This window comes from Mesocricetus auratus, unplaced genomic scaffold (genome assembly GCF_017639785.1).
Source record: "Mesocricetus auratus isolate SY011 unplaced genomic scaffold, BCM_Maur_2.0 Super-Scaffold_100691, whole genome shotgun sequence".
Classification (NCBI taxonomy): domain Eukaryota; kingdom Metazoa; phylum Chordata; class Mammalia; order Rodentia; family Cricetidae; genus Mesocricetus; species Mesocricetus auratus.
In genome coordinates, this window is record NW_024429267.1 from 19,438,427 (window position 1) to 19,465,000 (window position 26,574).

Sequence of the window (26,574 nt, forward strand, 5' to 3'; positions counted from 1 at the left end):
CAGGCTGGGCACTCTGCAAGGCTCCGGCCAGCGGGTGGAGACCGATCCGGGATCTGTCCCAGCAGGAAGCGAATCCCGGTGGCCGTCGTCTCCGGTGCTTGCTCTCCGCCGCGGCATCGCGCTCTCCCTTCGCGCCCGCAGCCCGGCAGCCTCTCTGTGGCCGCGACCCCTCGCTCACCTGCCTCCTCGGGTGAGTGTGGACGCCTGCACGACCGCCTGTCCTTGTAGCCTTGGCCTCTGCTCGGCCGAACGCGAACCGGACCGGAGCACTGGCTTCCCTTTCCCGGGCCGGCGGGGTGTCTGTCATCTGTTGCGTCCCCGGTCCCGGGAATCTCCCCTGATATTGCAAGATGGTTTTATTTTTCTCCTTATGGAAGCGCACTGAAAATTCTAAACAGACGAGTTTGTTGTCAGAAGTAGAGATCAAATGATGCCATTAATAATTTAACCGTGTTGAAGACCATGGTGGCATTCTACAGAGCTGGAATTTTAGTCCCTGAACGGTCTAGTATCTTGAGTGTGAATTTTACGGGTGTGTTGCTGAAAAAAAAAATTAACTTCGTTAGTTACTTCCAAAACGCCTTAAACTAATTTAAACACACTGGCTCTGGGTTGTATCTTTAAATAGGAAATAATTTGATAAGGCCATTGTTAGATTATCTGTGTCTGGAATATTTACACAGAGTTACATTTTATCTGGCAAAAAGTATGTAGGGCAGGGCTGTTCAGATCCTAATGTAGAGTATTGTTGTGTCGATTTTATATGTGCTGAATAAAAGTTTCGTTTGTTCTCGTGGTACAGTTGTAGGATGTTGGAATATAGTCTGCTTGAGACTTTTAACAGCTCCTGAGACTCAGCTGTAGCTATCTGCACACCATAAAATGTGAGTCTTGAAGGTGGTCATGGTACAAAGGTTGACCGCCGAACAGCAGCATTTCTCTACAAATTAACTCAACTTCAAGATATCTTGGCTTGTGGTTTTCCAACTAGGAAATGTTTAGTTAAAAAAAAAAGTTACCTTAGTGCCCTCTAGCATTAATTTTAGAAATAGCCAAAATGTTACAAGGAGACCAAAGGAAGAGTCAGAAACAATGCAGCTCTTCAGAATAGCTCATTGACTTTTAAATGTCCGCTCATTTTTGAGGTTTTCCGTTGTGCAGGAGTAAACATGCACAGTGGTAAACAAGTCTTTTTAGTCTGATGCTCATCTGCCCATAGTGTTTTTATTTTGTGTGTGTGATCTGTTACCTACTTTTTCCCTCCTCTTTTCCAGTTATGTATTTGCTTTCAAAAGTTACTTGTAATTGACAAAAACCTAATAGTACCATTAAGAAAAGACTATTGTGGTTAAATGTAGTATAGAATATATATATATATATATATATATATATATGCTGTTTATCATCTAGACACATGAGCAAGAAAAGTGAACAACTACCATATATTATAAAAACTGCCACAAGGTATTAAAAACAAAGATGGTAAATTATAGTCCATAGGGGCTGATCTGAAAGGGATTTTCCCCTGTTTATGTGATCAAGTTTTAAAATAACAGTGGCCAGGAAATCTGAGAGAGGCCAAAGGCTCTTCTCTCATCCTGTTGTGACTTTGCCTGGAGTCTGTGGTGGATCATTTATTGTTTAGACAACTGGACTGTATCTGGGTTCTGAAAGGCAGCCGCCTTTAGACAGTTTTTAAAAGATTTCCACCATGCAAGGTCTGAATAAATATATAGGCACTCCACATTTTAAAAAATTCTCTAGTTTTTAAATTTCTCTTGGTACGTAAGGCTCCACTTAGCATACGTAAAATGCCAGTTTAAAAATGTCATGTATGGAAGTATAATTGAGTGGGTAGAGGCCTCTCTGGGTACTAAAGTTTTCATTTCTCTGTATTAAAACATCGTATTTAAGCATAAAAGATTGATAAAAATGTCACAATTTGAATAAATCTCACACAGAATAATGAGGATTCCCAGAAAGAGATACTTTGTAACAGTTTATGAACTGGCAATTTAGTACTAGTGTTATACACACAAGCTGAAGGCTTGATTTACAAAATAATTTTCCAAGTTGACGGTCTTGTTCTTTTATAGAGGAGAAATCAGAGGCTTAGCGAAATAAATACTTGCACGTAGCTTTGGAGGGGCAAAGTCCAGACTCTGGATACACAGGGAGTCTTCTGATAGTGAAGTCCCCCAACGGTTTCACCAGAGCTTGCCTTGGATTTCTGTTCACTTGGTGAACTATTGAGAGATCCTTGTAGAACTGGTCTGGAGATTTGAAGACAGTAATAGTTCATGCATGGAGTCTGGAGCTAATTGAAAATCTTATGTCTACTTCCTTAAGACCTAGAGCAGTGACCCAATGCCATGGCATCATTTCTGGTGTAGTTCCAGAATGTAATAAGTATTATGTGCTTTTCATTTTGATGGGCTTATAGGAATTAACACTGCCATCTAATCCTGGATTGATTTCATTATAGCTGAACTGTGTATGAGGTTTCTGTTTAGGATAAAGCTTCAATTTTTTTTCCTTCCTGTGAGCTAGATTGTTGCTCCCAAATATAGTAGCTGTCTCTTAAATGTTATTAAATTAACTCTAGTCTTAGGGGGTGGAACATGCTTCAGGCTAAGAATATCCAGGCCTGTGAGATGGCTCAGCAGGTAGAAGCACTTGTCTGGAACCCTGATGCCCTGAGCTCGTGACCAACAGCTTCTGTGAATTGTCCTCTGACTTCCACACATATGCCATGTCACACAGCCATAAGCAAATAATGGTAATTCAACAAATGAATAAATAAATATTAAGACATTCTCCTACCTCCATCTCCTGAGCACTGGGATTATAATGGTTTGCAGCTCTTCCCCTGTGCTTGTGGTGATGGGATCAAACCTACTTTCATGCGAGGCAGGGAAGTTATTATATCTTTAGTCCAGGGCAAATTTTATCTATCTATCTATCTATCTATCTATCTATCTATCTATCTATCTAACTATCATCACCCATCTACCTATCATCCATCCATCTATCTATCCATCTATTTATGTATCTATTTATTGTGTGTATATAATTTATGTGTGCATATACATGGCATACTGTGGAAGTCGGGACAGTTTTATGGAGTCGGTTTTGGTCAAACTCAGGTCATCATGTTTGCATGGAATGTGTTTTTCACTTGTTTCGCCATCTTGCTGCTACATCCTTCCCTCTCCCCATTTTATTCTCTTTTTTTTTCCTTTTTTTTTGGGGGGGGTAGGGTCTCACTATGTAGTCCTGACTGTGCTGACCTCTAGCCCACAGGGATGCACTTATCTCTGCATCCTGAGTGCTGAAATTAAAGGTTTATACCATTACACCTGGCCACCTGGTTTACACAAAAATGTCTTTTAATCAAAATGATTCATGGCTTTTTAAAGAAAATTTATTATTTATTTGTATGTGTGTATATGTAATCATAAATGTGAATGCCTCTAGAGGGCAGAAGAGGGTATCACACCCATGGACCTGGAGCTAGAGGTGGTTGTGAGCTGCTTGACTTGGGTGCTAGGAACTGAACTTGGGTCCTCTGGAAGAACAGCAAGCACCTTTAACCTCTGAGCCATCTCTCCAGTACCCAAATCAACCTTCCTTTCTTCCTTCCTTCTTCCTTCCTTCCTTCCTTCCTTCCTTCCTTCCTTCTTTCTTTCTTTCCTTCTTTCTTTCTTATAGCTCAAGCTTCAAGAGTGTCCCCATGAGATGTAATACACCTAAAGGAATGAAATGGCAGAGTCCTTTTGGATAGATGTGGAAGAAAACAGGGACAGTTGAACTGGGGCCACCTGTACAGCAGTTTTTCTTATTGGAACTGTTAGGAATCTGCATCCAAGGATACTAATATTCTAATGTAAGTGAAAAATCATCCAGTGGCTTAAATATGAATCATTAATATCTGATTGGTAACATGCTTTGTTTTCCTTTTGGGAGGAGGTGAGGTTACAGACAATTAAGAACTAATCAGAGTTAAATAACTTAATTTTAAATGCCTTAATATAAAATAACATATTTTTTGAGATATTAGATAAAGTTTAGAGGTACCAGAGGTACTGTATTTATAACGGTTTGCTTTTATTTGATAGATTTTAGTGAGCAGGTGATCTTAAAGCATAAATATTAGTATAGCAATAGTTTAAAGGTTTGAGAAATCACCACAGATACTCCGAAATTTTCTTTGAGTACCGAAGCCTAGGGAATAAAACCTGGAGCACAATTCTGGCATCTTTAGAAATGTTGTTGGTGTTAAATAGAGGGGAGATAATTGGCTGTGCAGAAAACATGCGTCAAGTGAAACCAAAACACCAAAGCACATTCCTTCAGTGTATATTCACATAGGGCGAATACTAACATTCATGCTGACTAATTCGCACCAGGGAAGCACCCGGCAAAAACACAGGCATCTTTTGTGTGTGTATGTGATGTCACTTGTTACTGTATTTGAAAGTAACTAGGGGCTGGAGAGATGGTTCATCAGTTAAGGGCACTTGTTATTCTTCCAGAGGACCAGAATTTGGTTCTCAACATCCTTGTTGGGTGGCTCACAATCACCTACAAATCCAGCTCCAGGGAATCCAGGGCCCTCTTCTAACCTCTGTAGATACCCACACATATGTAGCATACACTCACGCAGATACATACAAATAAATAGAACTGTACCTATTTTTTATTTTAGAGAAAGTAACCAGGTGATTAACCTTTCCAAGGTGAGCTCTTGCCTGGCAGAGTTTTGGTTGTGATGGATCTTCGCATCTGGGAAATATCAAGGTTGGCAGATATATAAAAAGATAAACTGAAGCCATACATTTAAAATCTACAAAGAGGTTCAGTGGCAGAGCCTGTAGTTCAGGTACCTGGGAGGCTGATGAGGCAGGAAACTGAACTCAGGTTTTTGTAACCTATCTGGGCACTATGAGAAGATCCCATCTCAAAAGAACAAAAACAAAACAAAACAAAAAACCCAAAACAACAACATCAAAAAGTCTAGCATGTATGGAGTCCTGGATTCCATTTATACTACTGTGTAAAACTGGATTTGGTGGCACTTGTCTATAATCCCAAACACTCTGGAGGCAAAGGGAGGTAGATCCGTGTGAGTTTGAGGCCTTGGCTATGTGAGATCTTTCCTCATGCTCCAGCCCAGGTTAAACTCTGAAAGTGTTATGAAAGTGAATACCTTCCTTTGTATTAATTCAATTCTCTCTCTCTCTCCCTCTCACACACACATGTATGCATGGAAATAATTTTAAATGCATGTTTCTCTTAAAACAACTTGATAAAACAGGCATAGCATATTTATTCTTGTTTTGCAGGTGTGAAAATAAAGATTCAAAGCCTTAAACATTGCTTAAAGTTAACTAACTTCCTTAAGGCTAGGTATTCCTTTAGACCTTTAGAAACATCTCTGGAGATGGACCATCTCTGTATTCGTAGGGTGGTAGGCTCTCCCTTGCAATATTTCTCTACTTCCTAGTGCTAGGATTAATCTGTGAGCAAGTAATTTACTTCGTATTGTGATTTTAATCCAGATACTTCAAATTCTGAAAAATCAAGGTCACTCTTATTTTTTTTTTAATGATTGAGTGTTGCTATGTGGCCAGGCTGGCGCCATTCCCCTTCCTTTGTGGTAACACTAGACTTTGTGGTTGCAGGCTCTTGTGTGTGTGTTTGTCTGGTTTGTTTTGTTTCTGTGGGTTTTTTTTTTGTTTGTTTGTTTTGTTTTATTGTAATTTTGAGAGACAGGGTTTTGCTGAGCAGCATGGCTGTTCTGGAAATCACTATAATAGAGGTTGGCCTTGAACTCAGAGATCCACCCGCCTCTGCCTCCCAAATGCTGCGATTAAAGGCATGTGCCACCACCACCCACCTCTTTTTGTGTTTTTAATGACAAGTAAATGAACACAAAGCTTTGACACTTGTGATAAAACTATATAGACAGGTTGGTAATGAACTTTTCTAGTTAGAGAGTTTTCCAGGAAAATCAACAACTGCTTAAAAATAAAGGAGAAGAATGTTCTGGAGAAATTTTGAAAATAACTTTTATTACTTGCTGTATTTGTATTGACCTAATGGTTATGTCCCTTTTGGTAAGGAATCACTGAAGACGGTGTGTGTGTGTGTGTGTGTGTGTGTGTGTGTGTGTGTGTGTGTGTGTGTCTGTCTGTCTGTCTGTGTTTCCCTTATGCCTTAATTCATTTAAAAAAATGCTTGAGGGGCTAGAGAACTAACCCAGCAGTTAAGAGCACTTGCTGCTTTTTCAGAGGACCTGAGTTCTGTTCCCAGTACCCACATCAGACAGTTCTTTAAGTCCCTGCAACTCTAGTTCCAGGAGATCCAGTGCTGTGTTTTGGCCTCAGGGTGCCTACATACAAATGTCACATGTGCGCATGCACAAGAGCACACACACACACACACACACACACACACACACACACACACACACACACTGATTTTTAAAAATTTGTGTGTTTACTAGAGACCAGGCACTGTTCTCAGTCCTGGGGGATACAGTGACTATACTAAAGCCAAGTCCTTGTGCTGAACGACATTTCATTGTTGTTTTGAATTAAGTTAATTATAGACTTTTCATTCCAGTATGTAATCAACAGGGTTGACTCTAAAGTTGGGAAATAGACAGTTGTCAAAGCAGTGTAATTTGAGGGCTATTGAAAGACTTATTCGCCCTAAAATCTTCTCCTCCTCCCGGAGACGCCCAGTGCACTGGGTTATAGCACTCCTGCTGCACATAAATACATGGGAGGTTTCATTACTCATCATGGTGTCAGGATGCAAGGCCATGAAAATAAATAGGACCTAGGACCCATGTGTTGGTATAAGAGGAGCTGGTGTAATTTAAATTGTAGCTGTTGCTCCTTGGGCTTTTGCTATGTGCCAATACTATGCCACAAGAGTAATTGAGTCACATTGGCTAAATCACAGTGCCACCATTGGGGATTGGCATTGTGACTCAGTTTTACATATTGGGAAACTGAGACAGACACAAGGAATTTGCTTAAACTCACAGTCAGCATTCAAATCCCTTAGCATATAGTAGGTACTTATGTAGACAGAGCACTTATACTAATGCATGAACTTCTGTTCTGCTGTGTGTGGCAGAAGGCGGAAAGAGGAAAGCCTTGTGAAGGGAAGGGGAGTGGAGAGAGAGAGGTGGGAACGGGTGGGCAGATAGTAGGGCATTACTTCATGACTGCTTTCTCCTTAGGCTTATGCCTCCCTGTGGAAGCCCTGAGGCTTTTGAACATGAGTGTTTATAGATCTCCTTTACTGGTAAGAGGCCATAGGCACACCTAAGAGGTCTTGTTTTTTTGCTAAGCATGAACTTGGTCAAATTAATTTATTTGGGTTTCCGTTTTCTCGTTGTAAAAATGGAGCAATGTTTTTTACTTGGAGTGCCTGGTTTTTGTTTTTTTAATTTTCTTTTTTTTTTTTTTTTTCACATCCCAACCAAAGTCCCCCCTCTTTCCAATTCCTGCTCCCACCTACCCTAACCCTCCCCCATCGACTTTTCCTTAGCTGTTTCCCTTCAGATACAGGAGGGCCTCCCATGGACATCAGCCAGCCAAGGTAGATCAAGTTGCAGAGAGACTAGGCTCCTCCTCCTCTTCTTATTTTTTAAAGGATTTTAATTGACTTAACTTGTGATTATTTAATTGGCAGTAGTCCAGACACAGAATGGTTCAAAATGTCCCCGTGTTGATCATTGTCTCTCCGTCCTTTGGTCGTGTGTAATGGGGGACTTTGCATCCAAAAGAAAAAGCAAGGAGTGTGCTAGAGGGCTGGCTAGAATCTTGAAGGTGGCCACTGTTCATTTGGAAATTTAGCCGTGCAACAGAATTACCCTGGGAGCTGGTAAAAGCACAAAGAAGGCAAGGGCAGGGCCCAAGTGCCAGCATTTAATAAGCTTGCCTTTGATTTACAGGTATCCCAACACTTGAGAACTGCTGGCTTAAAGCTTTCCTTCCTCCCGTTCTCAGCAAAGGCTTCAACAACCAAAGCAAGTGGTTTGGATTATGCAGGAGATGTGGGGAAGAAGGAAGTGAAGTTTCCCCCTACCAGAATCCTTTCACTGGCTTTTTTTTTTTTTTTTTAAATCTTACTGAAGCTTGCAGCATTTATATTGAGTCAGGGCAATGCAGTGTTAAATTTTATAACTAATTTAAACCATAATGATTTTTGTTTTTTGTTAGCCATTTTTGTTTAGAAGTGAATTACTATGCCACATTTAAGCTGTCATAAAAATAGCAGGAATAAACATGTGCTTGAATAGGTCGTCGTAAGCAAAGAATATATTGAAAACCTTTAGATTTCTTTAGCACGGAGTGCTGGATAAGCAGACTCAGTGGTACCAGTCATGCCAGGCAAAATACTATAGGAAAGAGGACTTTCCTTGATGATGCAAATGACAGCAGTGTTTGCAGCAGTTAGGGAGCAAACAAGGGCAGCTAAGCATTGAGGGACTCGCAACAGCGAGAAGGCCACCACTCTCCAGAGATCACCAGAGCTGAAAGCTGGCACTGTGGAGGAGGGCCAGTGGGAGCTGCGGCTTTGAGGCTGAGCTAGAGGAAGGGAGGTTCCCTCGCTTCTGCCTCAGGCCTTGGGCCAGTGGCTGCCATTGGCAGAACCCAGCCAGGGGAGCTAAACGATGCTCTCTGCAGGCTTATCCTCCCCACAACTGCAGAGTAGATGGTGTAGCTGTGGGAGAGCAGATGGAGAAGAGCTAGGAGATTAATTAGAACCCCTGGGAATCTGTAGCATTCTCTTGGTGAACTTTAAATAACTTGTTAGCATTGTGATGTATCTGTAAAATGCTTGGGATTACTTGTATATGACATAATGAAGATAGTTTATTGAGTTCCTCATTTAACTAAACATCTATTTATCCTCTCTTTCTCTCTTTCTGTGTGTATTTTCCAGTAAGAAACAATCTATATATTTTAAAGAATTTTTATTAATATATCATTATGCCTTTCTATGTCTGTTAAAGAATTCTCATTACTAGCCGGGCGGTGGTAGCACACGCCTTTAATCCCAGCACTCGGGAGGCAGAGGCAGGCGGATCTCTGTGAGTTTGAGGCCGGGCTGGACCGACAGCCTCCAAAACAATACAGAGAAACCCTGTCTCATAAAACCAAAAAAAAAAAATTCTCATTACTATATCACTTTTCATCATTTGACATTCTTGGTTTAATTGAGTAAGTGGGTTTCAGTTAAAAAACAAACAAACAAAACTTTAAATGACTAAACAAATTATTTGCAAAGTCCTTTGCATTCTTAAGTTTGTGTTTCTTACTTACCTGGTCAGTGTTTGTTTGTTTGAGGCAGGCTTTTACTGTGTAGTATGAGCTACCCTGGAGCCCCTGGAGTTTCTCCCCACTGGTGGAGATTACAGCTGTGGGCTGCTGTGCCTGCCTTTACCTGGACTTCTCTGATGGCAAAACACCCAGTTGAGTAACAGCTAATAGAAATAAAACAACTTAAGTTATCCCTCCTGCTCACTCCAGCTTCAGGTAGTGATCTATTCCTTGTATATCCTGGAAGTTGAACCCAGAACACTTTCTAAGGGCAACTGTTACTCCTAGTCAATCTTTTTGTATGTTTGTTTGTTTTAGGTTTTTGAGACATTGTTTCTCTGTGTAGCTTTGGAGCCTTTCCTGGAACTCCATGTGTAGACCAGGCTGGCCTTGAATTTAGAGATCCTCCTGCCTCTGCCTCCCGAGTGCTGGGATTAAAAGTGTGCACCACCACCACGGCCTGCCCTCCTAGTCAATCTATATTCCAGAAAAGTTTGTTACTTTGGATACCTTGACTAGAGGTACTCCACTTAAAGAGATTGTATAAAGGCTCTTAGGATACAAGCAATATCTTGCTCCAAAATAACAAATGACACACATTTTCTTTCTTCTCTCCAGGAATCCACTGAAAGAGAAGCTCTGTCCCATAGCTTTCAGGAAGCTGTATTACATATTTTTCATACAGCTGTGACAGAACACCAGATAGAAGCAACTTAAGGGAAGGGTTTGTTTTGGCTCTCTGTTTGAGAGGAGACATTCCATTGTAGGGAAGGTGTGGTGGTGGTGCGGCAGTTGGTCACGTTACTTCGGCAGTCAGGAAGCAGAGGGATTAGCGTTGGTGCTCAGCTGGCTTCCTCCATTTTCCCTTTAAATTCTATCTTAGACCCTTGTCCGTGAAGTAGTGCTGCTCTGTTTAGGGTGGATTTGTTTCCCTCTTCAGTGAAACCTTTTGGAAATGCTCCCACAGACACACTTAGCAGTGTCTTTTAGGTGATTATATATGAAGCAATAAATAAAAACATTGTTTTCCTTTACTTTTATGTATGTGTGTATGGGTGTTTTGTCTGCATGTATTTCTGTATACCACCTTCATGGTGTGCCCATGGATCCAGAAGACTGCATTATATCCTCTTAGACTCAATTTACAGCCAGTTGTGAGCCACCATTTGGGTACTGGGAATTGAACCCTGGTTCTCTCTGTAGTTCCCAATTTAGTTATGTTTAATGTAGGTTAGCCATTACAGCCATGTCACCTAGTATTAATCAGATACCTGACTATGAGAATTTTGCATTTTGATTGCAAGTATGATTATAAATGCTATAATTGAGGTTTTAAAATTATGTTTATCGGGCCGGGCATTGGTGGTGCACGCCTTTAATCCCAGCACTTGGGAAGCAGAGACAGGCGGATCTCTGTGAGTTCGAGGCCAGGCTCGACCGACAGCCTCCAAAACAATACAGAGAAACCCTGTCTCGTAAAACCAAAAAAAAAAAAAAAAGTTATGTTTATCGGCCTTTATTTTTCTTTTCGTATAGACTGTGCGATCAAAATGAGAAAAAGGTTTGGGATCAGCTCATTGGCACTGCCGTCTAGAATATTCGGGTGTTTTCTCTGAAAGTGATTTTCTTTATTTTAAAGAGGCAACTTCAAGTGTTTGTAAAAACTTCTAAAACTCTGCTTTATTTAAAAATAAATTTTATTATTGCACTTATCTTGTTTGTGTGTGGAGGAGTGTGTGAAAGTGTACCAGTGTGTTTGTGTGCAGTGATCAGAGAACAATTTGTGGATGGGGCCCGGGATTCAAACTCAGGCACCTTCACTAGTGGTACAGTCTCATAGGCCCACAGTGCTTATTTGATGCTGACAAAACTACTGCCCCGGGGAGAGAATGGAGGTGTTGGTTTACGAGTAGCTCTTTGAATTTCCCTGATTTAAGGATTGAGCTAATCCAGAGAGAACTTTTCTCCTCTCCCTTGTTATTTTGTTTATTTATTTTACTAAAATGAGGGGAAGCATTTGTGTTTTGCTTTGTGGGCATGGTTTACTGTTTGTTATCCTTTTGAGGTTAGCATTTGGTGAAGGAACAAAGAATGTGTGTGTGTGTGTGTGTGTGTAGGCTGGTGAGGCCCGTATGTGTTCCTCTACTTTTCCTGTTCACATTTGATCTTGAGGGTTAGAAGACAAGATGACTCGTCTGCCTGTTATGATGGTGTGCACACTCCAAGCAAAAGCATGCCTTATGTCAGCCACTGAGATGACAGAGGAAACAGATGAGCAAAAAGCATAAAGTCAGTCACCGTTTATTCAAGTGGAATCAAGGAGGCTAATGTTATCTTAAGAAAGATTTTTTTTTCTCTTGGGGAAAATGGGGAGGCAGGGATGGGAATTGAATGAGTTTGACCATATGACTAGACATCACACAAATATTTAAAAAAAAACAGAAAATGTTTATTTCAATCAGAATTTGATATTCTGTTTAGTAATAGATTCTAATTTCTTCCTCCTTCCTTCCTCTTTACCTTCCTTTCTTCCTTCCATCCTTCCTTCCTCCCCCTTTTTCCCCCTTCTCTTTCAGCAAGGAAGGCCACATAGATTAGGAATTTAGAAATGAGCTGTTTATTTGGCAATTTTAATGAGCTGTTTAAAATAGAGACCATCTAGTGCTGGCATGCATGATGTTTCGTGGGAATGCAAGCCACTCTTTAGTAAGGGTGTGTTTCTGGATCTGGTCCAGGCTGCATGGACTTTGGTCCTTCGGGACCTTAAGATCTTGGCTCCTTGGAATACAACATTGACATGGATTAACATGTACTTTTGAAACAGAGGAAGAACACACAAGATTTATGACTTACCCAAATGGAAGACGGTTAGGCTCCTGGGCCAGCTTCAGGACATATGGTCAGCACAATGACACACTGACAAGTGGAATTCCGTGTGCTCGCATTTTCTTCTTGCATCTGAGGGCTGAGGTCTGAATAACTCGATGAGGACAGGAGTAATGTACTTTCAGCTGATCTGGCTCCAGAATCTTCGTCTAATTACAATTTTACGTTCCCCTTTCTTTGTCTTCTTTTAAAGACACAGAGCTTTGAAAAATTCTTTAAGGATTCATTCATTCATTTATTTATTTATTTTTAGAGAGGGCCTCACTGTATAGCTTTAATTGGCCTAGAACTTGATATATATATCAAGCCTGGCCTCAAACTCACAGAGATTCTCTTGCCTCTGTTTCCTGAGTGCTGGGATTAGAGACATTTGCCCCCTTCATGTCAGGTTAATCTGTTCTTTATGCATACCCAATAAGGCATGATCGGATTGGTGGCTGCTGCCCAATCAAGTCCAAGGCCTTTCTTCAGTGCCCATGTTCTTGTTGGATCTGGGTTTCCCTCAGGTTTCCATTGCCTCCCAGCTCCAGCCTCCAGTGCCAGCTGGTGAGATAGGGAGGAACGGGTCATGCAGAAACAGCACCATTCCTCCCAAGTATCTTTTTTTTTTTTTTTTTTCCCGAGACAGGGTTTCTCTGTGGTTTTGGAGGCTGGAACTAGCTCTTGTAGACCAGGCTGATCTTCAACTCACAGAGATCCACCTGCCTCTGCCTCCTGGGTGCTGGGATTAAAGGAGTGTGCCATCACTGCCTGGCTCAAGTATCGGTTTTAATATGCACTTGGTGTATCTCCTTTACACAGTTCTTTTCTTGTTTCTTGTGTATTAATGAAATTGATTTATACATTTACTACTCTGGGAGGCTTCTCATTTATTACAGGGTCCAGTGGGGCTGACAAGATGTCTCTGCAGAGTGGGAAAAGTGCTTGCTGTGCAAGCCTGGTGATACTAGTCCCATCCTTGGAACCCATGTGAAGATGGAAAGAGAAAATTAATTTACCAAGTGCTCTCTGACTTGCACCTGGCAATTGTATCCACCTCCCCCAAAGAATACATTTAAAAAAGGGACTCAGTGATTTATTTTGTAAGTGGAAGAATCTTTTTAAAACAAATCATTGTTTGCTAGACTATACTAATAAAACACATTTTCATACCTTATTTTTGTATAATCGAAGTTCTAGCTATATATACATTTGGTTTAAATGTGCCAAAATGAAATTTGATCTCATTTTGCACTTCATATTATCAACAAAGACTGGTTGGATGATATTATACACTGAAGTGTACTTCAGTAGGCTTATCTGTGGTAAGAAGCCCTCTTTTGAGCAATAGTTTGAGCTTCAGTATATACAGCACAGTAGTGAATTATTTTTGTATTATAAAATTCCTGAGTAATGGGTGCACAAGATGGCTCAGTGGGAAAAAGAAAACCAGACAACCTGAGTTCAGTTCTTGGGTTCCATTTGGAAGAATTGGGTCCCAAGAGTTGTTCTTTGACTTCCATATGTTTGAGGACACACACACACACACACACACACACACACACACGGTGGTGTTCACTTCTAATCTCAGCACTCAGGAGACAGAGTGGATCTCTGGGAGCTCAAGGCCAGCTTCATGTACATAGTGAATTCCAGGACAGCCAGAGCTACATAATAGAGATACCCTGTCTAAACAGAAGCAACAATAATACTAAAGCAAAAACAATAAGCAAAATAAAGTATTTTTTAAGTTCATAAGGTGTAGAGTTCTGTTTATGATAAAACCACTGTTTCCCACATCTGAAAAACATTTTCTGAGAATGGATAAGTTTTAGGAGATAATTTATTTGAAGTTGTTAAGTTGAAAAGCAGATAAACAATTGTCTGGGACACATTGTCATGTAGCTGTTGGTAGAGTATTCCCTGTCCCTAATATCTTGCTATCGAGGCCTTGATCCCAGACTCACTGCAGTTTGTATTTTGCCCTGAACCCTTCACAATGCCTACTCTGTACGCTGTTAGTTAGTGGATCCCGTGACCCCATTTAGGCTAGCTTTCCTTTTGGAGCTCTTTGGCTCCCTCCTTCTCCTACCCTCTTGCTGGCCTCTGACTCTGCCCGCTTGTTTCTCCTCCCCAGCCCACTGCTTCTCATCCTCTTGGCAGTCAGCTCCTGGCATTTTCTTCTCTCACACTCTTCTCCCGGTCATCGTGCCAGCCTCATTGTTCAAACTCCCATCTTTGTGTAGAAATTTCCAGAATTTATTTTGGTATCGTTTTGACAGGATGGTGTTTCTTGAAGTAAAGGGGAGTTCCTGTCAGTCACAACTCAGAACATCCTCACAAAGTCCTTTCCTCAACGCAGAAGTGTCTCTGGGTGCTTCCCATTTCACTCTACAGAATAGTAAACCCAGGTCAGGATGCGACACTTTTCGCTGCTTCCCCAAAGTCATTCTTTTTTTATTAGACTTATTTATTTATTGTATATACAGTGCTCTGCCTACATGTGTCCCTGCAGGTCAGAAGAGGGTACAAGGACTCATTACAGATGGTTGTGAGCCACCATGTGGTTGCTGGGAATTGAACTCAGGATCTCTGGAAGAGCAGCCAGTGCTCCTAACCTCTGAGACATCTCTCCAGCCCCCAAGGTCATTCTTTGCATACACAGTGCTTTCTTTTCTCCAAGTGCTGGCCACTGTCACAGCTGGGTGCCACTGCCCTGCTAACAGCTCCAGGAGTTCTAACACCGTGGCTGCTGCATCGTTAATTCAGAGGGAACCACAGGGAATTAAGCCAGTGTCTTAATAGTGCGCTGGAAACAGTTTGACTTTGCTGACTCTGAGGCAGTTATGCACTTGCTTTGTGGCTGTGTTTGGGTATGGTGAGGACTAGCTGAATAGCTCACATCAGTGGGATTACCCCTCACCCCAGAATCCACTTCAGTTCTTCCTGAGGCATTGAAACAGCAAACTTTAGAGTGGCTTGAGGATGGCCAGTGGCCCCATTGGAGACTCAGAGCTCATTTGTTTTCTGTCAGCATTCTGTAGGCAAAATAGCCATTGTGGTGGGTCACCTCTGTAATCTCTGTACTTGGGAGGCTGAGGCAGGAGGATTGCTGTGAGTTTAAGGACACCCTGGGCTACAGAGTAGGATCCTATCTCAAAATGCAAAACTAGAAAAATGTAGAGGTAATTTCAGACGCACTTTTTATGAAGCCATAGCTAAGGCTTCCTTCCTGTGCTCCAAGGTAGACAATGTCGAGATCTCTTACGGGACAGTCTTTTGACCTCTTTTATCTGGAACTCTAGGGTCAATGTCTGTGTTCTTCCACCCCTCTAGTTGATGTGAATGGCTTGCTGCTATTAGGTGAAAGATTAAGTGATCAACTGGGACAATTGGGCATTTACTGAATAACCTCTACTGCAGGGAACCTCAGTGTGCACCTGGTAACAGCAAGCACCATCAGCGGGGCATTTAAGAGACATGCATATGTCCATACATAAAAGTGGAAATTACTTGAGAAAATTCTTTTTGATGTTGGAGATTTGTAACTCAGGGACTTACCAGAACTTAGCACTCTACCACCTCCACCCTCATTGAACATTTTAAATAAAGAACTTTTATTTGTGTGTGTGTTCTTGTGCTCGGGTGCTTATGGGGATCAGAAGAGGACACAGGATCATTTGGAAATGGAGTCATAGGCAGTTGTGGGCTGATGTGGGTACTGGGAATTGAACTCAGATCCCCTGGAAGAGCCAGTGACTTTAACCACTGAACCATCTCTCTGGTCTCAAGAGAATATTCTTATTTTTTGAAATTTATTTATTTTTATTTCATGTGCATTGGTGTTTTGCCTGCATGTATGTCTGTGTGAGGGTGTCAGATTTTGGAGTTATGGACAGTTGTAAGCTGTTGTGTGGATGCTGGGAATTGAACCCAGGTCCTCTGAAAGAGTAGTCAGTGCCCCTAACCATTGAACTGTCTCTCCAGCCCCCTCAAGATAAATTTCTTTAAAAATAATTTTACTGTTGAAAGTTTAAGTATATCCTGAAAAGGAAAGAAGAGAGTATCTCTTGCTCTCCTTACTCCTTACTCAGGTCTAAGTTACCAATTTAAGACAAGCATGCTTTATTTTTTTTTCTTAAAAAAATTATTTATATAGGTGGTGGTGGTGGTGCATCCTTTAATCTTAACACTCAGGAGTCAGATGCCAGCCTGGTCTGCAAAGTGAGGCCCAGGACAGCCAGGGCTACACAGAGAACCCTGTCTTGAAAAAAAACAAAACAAAGTTCTTTGGCAATTTCATTTGTGTAGGTAGCATACCTCGGTCCCTTCCACCCCACATTACCCTCTTGCACCCCCTCCCACGTGCCTGAGGCCCTTCTTTCCAACAAGTCTGCCGTCTGCTTCCTTTCTTTGTTTTGTTTCATGGTCCACTGCGTATGATTGGGTGCCTTCATGAGCATGGGTGGGGTTCTTTACTGTTCCCGGTATCACTTCCCAGTGGCTACACCACTGAAGAAAACGACACCCCCTCCACCAGCCACTGTTAATTGCCAAAAGCGCCTCAAGGAGGGGTGGGGCTCATGAATCCCGCCCTCATCTGTGATGGGGCATTGATGGTTCCATCTTGTGCAGGTCTTTGCAGGTGGCCAGAGCGGCCGTGAGTTCAGGAGTACAATCGCCACATCTCCCTTTTTCCTTATGATAATTTTTGGTTCTCATGGATGAATTTGAATCAGATCTCAGGTATCGTAAAATTTCATTATCCATGAACATGTTTCCTTAGAAAAGGGCGTTTAAAACTTTCTTCCTAGCTCCTCATTCTTCCTTTAAGTTGCTGTGGTTTGTAGTTCCTCTGCTAACTGTCGATTCTCTCAGACCTGGTGCTTCCTTTCAAAACGATGGTTTTATGACATCCCTTCATGCTACTGAAATTAGTAGCCTGGAAAAGCTGCATGTGTACTTTGTGTGTGTCTGTGCACATATACATGCATATAACCCTGAAAATTGATGATGTACAAAAGGAAGTTATTAAGTTATACATAACATTTAATTTAGTGATTAAAATATTAAATGGCATGTTTCAGTATATGAAGGCTCCGGCACACCTCCACTACAAGGCAGAATGAAATAATCAGATGCTTCATCTTTTATCTGTGACAATCACAAATGTGGCATCTTCAGATTAGAGAACTGGAGAGGTGTTGTCAGACTGGTGGATCAAACACCATGATTAACACCGACTGCTTTGTAACATGACTTTTCCAGAATGGCAGACAGCCTTTGGATCAAGTGCAGTCATCTTTCAGGGTTTGGGGACTATATGGCTAGAAAAGCAGAGTGCATGAAAACAGTGTAAAACATTGCGATGTGTGTCCTTACTGAGTTCTCTTCCACAGTTCTTTTTTTTTTTTTAGATAGTCTCATGTGCCTCAGGCTGGTCTGCATGTCTTTGCAGGTGGCCAGACCAGCCTGTCTTCAAGGCTGGCCTGGAATTCTCGATCTGCCATGTGCCACCATACTCAGCTACACATTGTATGATTCCTCAAGTGAGATTTTGAAGCTTTAAATGCTGGGTTGAAATGTAGAAAGTAAATGAAGCAGCAAAAGCTACGCTGCTAATCTGTATGTAAACTAGAAACCATTAATAGCATATAGTTCAGGGTTGGAGACATGGTTCAGTGGTTAGGAGCACTTGCTGTTCTTGCCCAGGACCTGTGTCTGATTCCCATCACCCACATGCTGGCTCACAGCCACCCCATAACCCAAGTTCCAGGGATCCACAAATTAAAATAAATAAATATAAACAACTTAATATGTGGTTCATTTTTAATGCATAACCTTTGTTGTAGATAACCTCAGAGTACACCCTGGTAAAAATAGGCATCATCAGTTGGAGATGTAAGAGAGATGCACATAACTATACATGAAAGCAAAAATTAATTGAAAAAGAATAACATGATTTCCAAGTTCCATCCCTAAATAGCAAATGGAAAGGTTTTTCATTGTAAAGAGTGAATTTACTAGGAAAATCACAGTTTACTTGCTTAAACACGTTACTGTCAGCATATATCTGTTGCAAAAAAATACAGCCATATTGCTGCTTTTTGTTGTTTGTTTTTGAGACAGGGTCACACTATGTACTCTTGGCTGGCCTGTAACTTTCTGTGGAGACTGAGCTGATCAGGCTGGCCTCACAGAGATGCATTTGTTTATGCCTACTAAGTTCTGGGACTAGAGTCATGCTTAGCCTTTTTTTTTTTTTTAAATCTGTAGTTTTAAAATATATGGTTTCACTAATCTGGTCTAGTTGGATGTGAATTTGAATATGAGAGGTTTTCTTTCTTTTGCAAAGTAGAGTCTTTGTTCAACTATAAAAAAATCGATTTTTAGACTCAAAGGATTGAGTTTGGGAGTGAACAAAGGGTGGAAGCAAATTATTGCGACAAAATATTTGAGTTCCTTTGCAGTAGAATGTCATAAATGTTGTAGAGAGATATATATTTGAAATCAGAGATAATTTCCAACAAAAAGCAGATGGGAAATAGCTATGCAAAGATACATGAACAATTACAAATGCTAATAGACTTATCACTTGGGATTCAGGAGGATCATGAACTGGAGCCAGGCTATGTACATACTGTCTCAAAAATGAGCCAAACACACGCATGTGCTGCATGAAACATGCATAGACAAATATATGCACATGCAAAATAAAATAAATCTTGAAAAAAATCTCACTGACTATCTACCCTCCCCATATTGAATAAGAGAACACAAAGTCTTTTACTTATTGCCCCTTTGTAAATGAGAGCTTGGAGTGACTTTCCAAATAATTACTGTACAAATGTAAGTGCAAGATAATTAACATTTTCTGCTGTTGTTAGTCAGAGAACAATGCTGGGTTGTCATGGTTGCACTATAGGTTGACTTGATGGGGAAGTCCTTCTGTATATATGTTTGTCTTATTGGTTGATAAATAAATCACTGTTGGCCAATAGGGAAGCAAGATAGGTAGGATTAGGAGAGGTGGAGGGTTCTGGGAAACGGAGGTGCAGTCAGTCACCACGTAGGATGCAAGCGACATAAGAGGTCTGAACCCTTTCTCTGGTAATAGAAGACCATGTGGAAATACTCAGATTAGCAGTTATGGGTTAATAATTAAGTCAGAGCTAGCTGATAAGACACCATAGCAAACGGCCAACAGCTTCGTAATTAATGTACCATCCTGTGTGCTCATTTGGGACTGATGTGGCTCGGGGTCCAGGCCGGCGGGGAGAGTGCACGTTGCACTGACTCATTGATCCCAGTTCTCTGAGGATGAGAACTTCCTTGTTAGCACTTCCTCAGTCGGCTCACGTAATTCCAGCACGTGGTCGTTTTCCTCCCCGTGCTCTGCTCCATGCCCTTGCCTTCGCTGGTGCTGTGACCAGGGACCTGTGCATGCCAGCTCGGTGCTGTGCTGCATGCCCCAGCTCTCTCCTGGGCTGGTGGCGCCACCAGGAACATGTGTGCGCCCGTCTAGTGTTCTGCCTCATGATGCACTCCCAGGTTTTACTGCTGTTTAAAAAAAATCTGTGTAAAACAAACTTCCTGTTAGGTGTTGAGAAGACCATTGGTGACCAGAATGTTTAAAAAATTCGATTTTTTTTTGTAGATAGCTCACATCCCAAACCTTATCACCAATTACTTTCCCACCCCTGAAATCAGAGATTCCAATCAGTTTTTCTGGCATAACATGTCTGAGGGATGAAACAAACCTTGATAATAACTGGTAATTATCAACATGTGTGTTGTCTGCTAGAAGAGTTAAAAATAGACCATATTTCATGTTGGAGATGAACTTGTTATTAAAATTATTCAGATGTCGGACCCAGAACAAAGCATTACAGTCGATGCTCGCCCTGGCGGTGTGTCTCAGAGTGACCTTGAGCTCCTGTCCCCCCCCCCCCCATGGCCTGCAGTGCTGGGAGGACAGCCCTGTGCCACCACATCTGACTCCTGCTATTTACTCCCTGTCTCTTTCTGGAGGCTTTGTGGGCCTGCCTGGTTTAGAACTTACAGTATAAATCAGAATGCCCTCAAACTCTCAGAGATCTGCCTGCTTCTGCCTCCTGAGTTCTGGTATTTACAGGTGTGAGCCCCCGTGCCGGGATAGCTCTGCTAGTCTTTTAACTTTTAAATGTAATTTTACTTTTTAAGATTTACTGATTTGTTTTACGTGTATAAATGTTTTGCCAGTATATATCTGTGTGCACCACATGCATGCCTAGTGCCCTCAGGCTAGAAGAAGGTGTTGGGTTCCCTGGAATTGCAGTTATGGTTGTACCACTATGTGGGTGCTGGGAACTGAACCCAGGTCAAAGAATTTTAAGTGTTCTTCATCACCGAGTCACCCCCCTGCTTCTGCTGCTCTTATCTGGAGCTTCTGACATGACACTTCTATAACTTCCTTTTAACACCTGTTCATAAAAGTCCATGTCTGACCTGTAGATGTGGGCTACTTGACCATTGTGGAACACATACAGACCTGACCCTACATGACCAAACATGTTTAAAATTATTTAAAACATTTAAATCACATTTATTATTAATTAATTGTGTGTGTGTGTGTGTGTGTGTGTGTGTGTGTGTATGTGTATGCATGCATGCATGAGTGTCATGGTGCCCATGCGGAGCTCAGAGGACAATTTTCCAGAGTCAATTCTCTCCTTCTACCATTGGATCCTGGGGACTGAATTCAGGCCAGCAGGCTTCACCAAGTATCTTTACCTATCGGCACATTTTAAAATTCTTAGTCACATACTTACCAATGGAAATTATTGTTTTTCTTGTATCAATTACCTCATCTAGCTACTTATTATTGAGCCATAACAATCTCCATTTGGATGGCTCAAATTATTTATTTATTTTTATTTTCAAGGTAGGGGTTTTCTGTGTAGCTGTGGCTGTCTTGGAACTCTCTTGTATACCAAAATGGCCTTGAGCTCACAGAGATCTGCCTGCTTCTTCCTCCCAAGTGCTAGGATTAAAGGTGTGTGCCACCACGACAGGCCTGCCTGCTTAGATCTTTAATGTAAAGAAATGTTTTGTTTTAAGAAGGTTTTTCTAACCTTGCCAATGAGTACTTAGTACTTACTACTCAGTGAGAAGTGCTGTCCAGGAAATGACTAAAACAAGTTCATGTGACGCAGCTCATCCCAAATCCAGATGGAAAGGAAGCAGAACTCAGAACATGATGGGATCAGTTTTAAAGGAGTTTTGAGGTGCAGTCATCTGAGGATGGTCAAGTTACACATGTCTTTTTTAGTAAGAGAGGTAGAGAACCAAGGGATTTTGTGCTTGGTTGTATTGTTTCTTTTCTATCAAGTAGGCACTGGGATATCATGAGTTTTAAAGGGACAGATGTTGTATCCTGACCTTTAAAGAAATACTAGAAACTTATGTTGTTGTTTTGGGTGGTTCTGGGATTAGAACCCAGGACAATATGCATGCTGTATGCGTGCTATACTACTGAGCTATTCTAGTTCAAAAGTACCAAAGTACTAATGCAAACTATATTCATGATCTTGCAGTTTAAATAATACCTCTTTCAACAAATCAAATTTTAAAATAGATTTACTAATGTTTTCAAGATTTATTTATTTTTCTTGTATGCATGTTTGAGTGCCTGCCTGAGCTAATGTGCACCATGTGTGTGTAGGAGTCAACAGAGGCTAGATGAGGTTGTTAGATCCCCCCCGAACTAGAGTTAGAGGAGGTTATGAGCTACCATGCGGTTGCTGGGTCTGAAACTCTGGTCATCTGCAAGAGCAGTGAGTGTTCTTAATTGCTGAGCCATGTCTCTAGTTCCATACTGGATTTTTTTAAATCTTCAAATCAGACTCTTGAAGTAAGGAAGGAATATGGTAGCCTAGTAGTCTCCTTTTTTTTTTCTTTCTTTCAGAGCAGTAAACATTCCAGGATTCCAAACGGATACCTGAAACTGCGTAAATGAACCCCACATGTATGCTTTCTTCCTTATTGTGCATATCACTGATATGCTTCGTTTATGCGTTAGGTACAATGGAGATTTATAACAATAAATTGATGCGTTGTTGCAATATACTGTAATAAGATTGCAAGCATCACTAATCTCATGCTTTGGACTGTTACTAAGAGCAACACAGGCCCTGTGATGGCCACACAGGTCACCTGTTAACTGGCATGACTGCAAAGGGAGCAGCAGGCAGGCGTATGTATAGATCACAGGCAGCCTTATTCATGGTGCATTATGCAATGAGATTTCATCATGCTACTCAAAGACGTGAAATTTAAAACTTGTGAATTCTTTATTTCCAGAAGTGCCCGTCAAACGTTTTCAGATTTCAGTTAGTAACTAGTAACTGAAACTATGGAAATTGTACACACAGATAATGAGTGATGACTGTAAACAACTTGCACATGATGTAGGGCAGTGTTTCTCAACTTGCAGGTCACGGCCCCTTTGGGGTTCAGCAACCCTTTCACAGCGGTCATATATCAGATATCCTGCATATGAAACAGTGACATTATGATAATAATACTAGCATAATTACAATTATGAAGTAGCAATGAAATAATTTTATGGTTGGGGTTCACCACAACATGAGGAACAATATTACAGGGTTGCAGTGTTAGGAAGGTTGAGAATCACTGATGTAGAGGAACCCTACTAAGCCTAGAGATGGATTTATAACCACCACAGACTGATCCCATCAGCAAGCTGTTTTCACAGGAGAGCCAGGCATCAAAAAGCTATCACATGGTGAGACCTTGAAGGGAAGTTCTGTGAGAGTTAAGAGAGCATGTGGTGAAGAAAGTTAAGTGGGTAGTAAAACATCAGAAGGACTTATAAAATACTTTAAAAATCTCTCTACACCATAAAAACTTTCATTGTTCTTGTGGAGAATCAATATAACCAAAAAGAAGTGGATATTTATGGTCAGGGAGATAGCTCATCAGGTTCTGATGCCTGCTGCCAAGATGGATAAGTGAGTTTCATCCTAGGATCCACATGTTGGAAGGTGAGAACTGACCCCCAAAGATTGTCCTCTGACTTCCATATGCTTGTCATGGCATGTGTGTCTACACACCAGCATTCCTATATATCTCCTTTTCTGACTGGTTTTTATGTCAACGTGGTGTAAGCTAGAGTTATTTTGGAAGACAGAACCTCAATTGAGAAAATGCTACCAGATTGGCCTGTGGTCCACATTCTTGATTGATGTGGGAGGTCCTACTCCTGTGCTGGTGCTGTGTGTGCCGACCCAGTGAGCCGCGAGGGGAACACCAGTAAGCAGAGTCATGACTGCCCTTTGCTCCTTTGGGCTGAGTGGGGCCTCATGAGCCTCTCCCCGGCTTTGACTGAATATTTACTGCCTTTGTCTTGTGTAAGCGCTGTGTAGGCTACTGCAGCTGTTATAAGTTCGTGGATGCCTTGGCCATGCCGTGGAGGTAAGGTGGCATTTCACAGGCTCCTCTGTCTTTGGGCTTTACCTTTCTTCTGCCCCCTCTTCCCTGGTCTTTGAAGGAGGTGATATAGGTGTCCTTTTAATGCTGAGCACTCAACAGTTACTTGTTTTCAGCACCTTGGGACGTTGCTTTGTAGGCCAGGGTGTCCTCAGAGAGAGATGCCTGTCTCTGCCATCTGAATGCCGGGGTTACAGCAGTTCAACTGGGTTCTTAAGTAATATTTAAAATTTTATGGTATATTTTTTATTTCTTTAGGAAAACTGTAGAAGTGAGTTCTCATAATCTTTTAGCCCCTTCCCCTCTTGTGAAAAGGTGCTTAAAAGGCTGGGTCGTCTAGATAGAGTTATTTGTCTTATATACAAGCTTGCACGTTGATATTGTTTCTACACTGCGAAGAAGGCACCGCTCTTGCATTGTGCAGAAGGTCCCTGCAGACCTTCCGCTGAATATGATCCTCTCAGGACTCAAGGCTGCAGTTGCCGTGTTCACACTGGTAAGGCTAGAGTCTGCTTAGTAACTGGGCTCCAGTTCTTTTGTGTCTAGTAACAGGTGTGGGGGAGAGAGCGCAGGTCACCTCTGGGCCTCGGGAACACATACGGAAGGTGCGGCTGCATTGGCTCCAGCATGGAGCACTGGGCTGGCCCTTGTCCCTGGGTGCTTTGTGTGAGGCGCATTGGCAGATGTCCAGATTAGAAACACATTCTCTCAGGTTGCAGAGGTACCTGGGCTTGTCTGAGGGCACTGTCTGGAATAGCAGCCCCCACCTTCTTGTTTGCTGAAAGATCGGTCTCCAGCCTCCGGAGACCTGCTGCTTCTCTGTTGACAGTGGGGAGCAGGCTGCCAGAGATGAGTCAAAATGTTTGTAGACTTTCATCAGAATTCTTATCTCTCCCAATGAGGCCATTCAAATCTTGAGGTTTTTTTTTTCCAGCTATTTGTTTAATACTATGTCATTGTTACTAATATTGGTGCCTCACCATTAGCGATCTATTGGACAAAGTAAGGCCCAAGTGAGTGGTCATAATGTTCTTTTAAAGGAACGGACTGTAGCTTTTTAGTGGAGCTGGCTGGAAGAAATTAGTAACATTTACAAGGTAGTTTGAAGCCTGGTATGCAAAAACATACAGTGTCTTATATTAATGGAGTTTGTAGGTTGTCACAGCTTTAAGAATTCACCCTACAAATCAGTACTCAGTCCAGAACAATTCCTTTGCCATCTGTCCTGGGCCTGTGTTCCCTGCCCCCAGCATGAGTCCTTTGTGTTAGCGTTTTTTTTTTTTTTTAGATTTTGTTATTTTATGTTTGTGTTTAAGAGTGTTTTGCCTACATGTATGTGCAACACGTGTGTGTGCAGTGTCCATGGAGGTCAGAAGAGGGCGTTTGATGGATTCTCTGAGAATGGGGACACAGATGGTTGTGAGCCACCATGCTGGTGCTGAGAATTGAACCTGGGTCCATTGAAAAGCAACTAGTGCCCTTAACTGCTGAGCCTCCTTCCTGCCTCTGCATCAGCATTTTAAATAAAGCCATCCCCACTGTACTCAACTTGTTCTTCAGCCCACGAGCTTTTATTCTTGTGTCTTTGGGGCCTTGTACTTTGCCCTGCTATAAAAGGCGCTCAGTAATTGTCACCTCAGTATAAATGATCTTGTCACAAGTTCAGTTGTGATCATAGCATCAGGTTATTTAAAAATAAGAAGTCTTCAAATGTAAGTTCTGGGTTCAGGCTAGGACAGTTAAGGCAGAGAGCTAAGGCAGAGAGCTGTCCAGCTGGTATGGTTGTAGGTGCTGCAGGGAGCTCTGGAGTCCAGATGTGGTGCATTATTAAACCTTCCCCTTAGATTGCTCCCACCCTTTTCCTTTTAACCGTGTGGTGATGAAGGCGATGGTGTCCAGGCCTCACCAGTCTTTGTCCCTAGGAGCAACAACTACTCTGTTCACAGTCATTCGGTTCTTACTACTACGGTAGGAGAAAAAAGTATTTAATTGTTACAGTGATTTTATATATATTAGTATCTTTCATAAGGTGAATACCAGAACTTAATAATAAAGACGGATAAAGCGTAGTTTAGGGGCATATTCTTTACATAGACTTTCTTGGTTCTTTTGAAACAGATTATGTATTTGAAATGTTCAAAATAAGTTGTTTTTGTGATATTTATGAGGAAACACTTAATTCCCTTCCCGCAAATCATTTTAATTTAGTTTTAATTAGACTTGTGTAATAAAATTACCTGAGTAATTCAGAGAGAAAAGAATTTGTTGCTCTTTAGTTTCCAGAGTCAGATGACTTGAAGGCTAAGTCCTTGGGGGAACATTCTGAAACTTGATAAAACAGTTTGTTTAATGAAATGCGGAACAAAGACACCATATTACAGTTCTGACTCATTAGCTTTTATAGGAGTACTAGTTCCAAAGCTTTGGGGAAAGCAGGTGAACGGTGGGTTAAATAGAACCCAGAGACACGTGGGAGTGTATCTGCTTGGGGCTTAAGTGTCGTGTGTTTGTGTGGATAGTTTAAAGTGTCTTGATGTTGGTCTGGCTTTATCTTGCTTCTCTCTCATCTCTTACCTCTGCGTGCAAGGTTACAGTATCTGCTTGTGGCTCCCACAAGGCTTTTATTTTCTCTGTAGCTAGCTGCTAGTGAAAGTAGAAAAGATAGATGAACGTTTTCCTCACTTACTGTTGGCATCAGCACTACCTGCCCTGTGCCTGCTGCCCATGGTGCATTGCCTCAGGGCTCTGTGACGTCCTTACCTGCTGCTGCTCTGGCTGGAACACATCATCCCTGTGCAGTACTATCCCATCCCTAGAGTCACGTTACCACCCTCCTCCTTCTCCTCTTTCCTTTCAGGCTGTTTCTGTCTGTACT

General features: G+C 41.7%; 1 protein-coding gene across 12 annotated transcripts in view; it reads left to right on the forward strand.

Annotated features, from left to right (window-relative positions):
- Myo6 (myosin VI) overlaps positions 1–26,574 on the forward strand; it is a 149,731-nt gene continuing 123,157 nt past the window's right edge. For 6 of the 12 annotated variants that reach the window (XM_040740228.1, XM_040740227.1, XM_040740229.1 and 3 more), the window contains exon 1: positions 2–190. The gene's annotated coding sequence lies outside the window, so the exon portion shown is untranslated. Of the gene's footprint in view, positions 191–3,711; positions 3,887–23,665; positions 23,685–26,574 lie in introns of those variants that run through there. The other 6 variants (XM_040740224.1, XM_040740233.1, XM_040740235.1 and 3 more) reach the window with 3 other exon arrangements.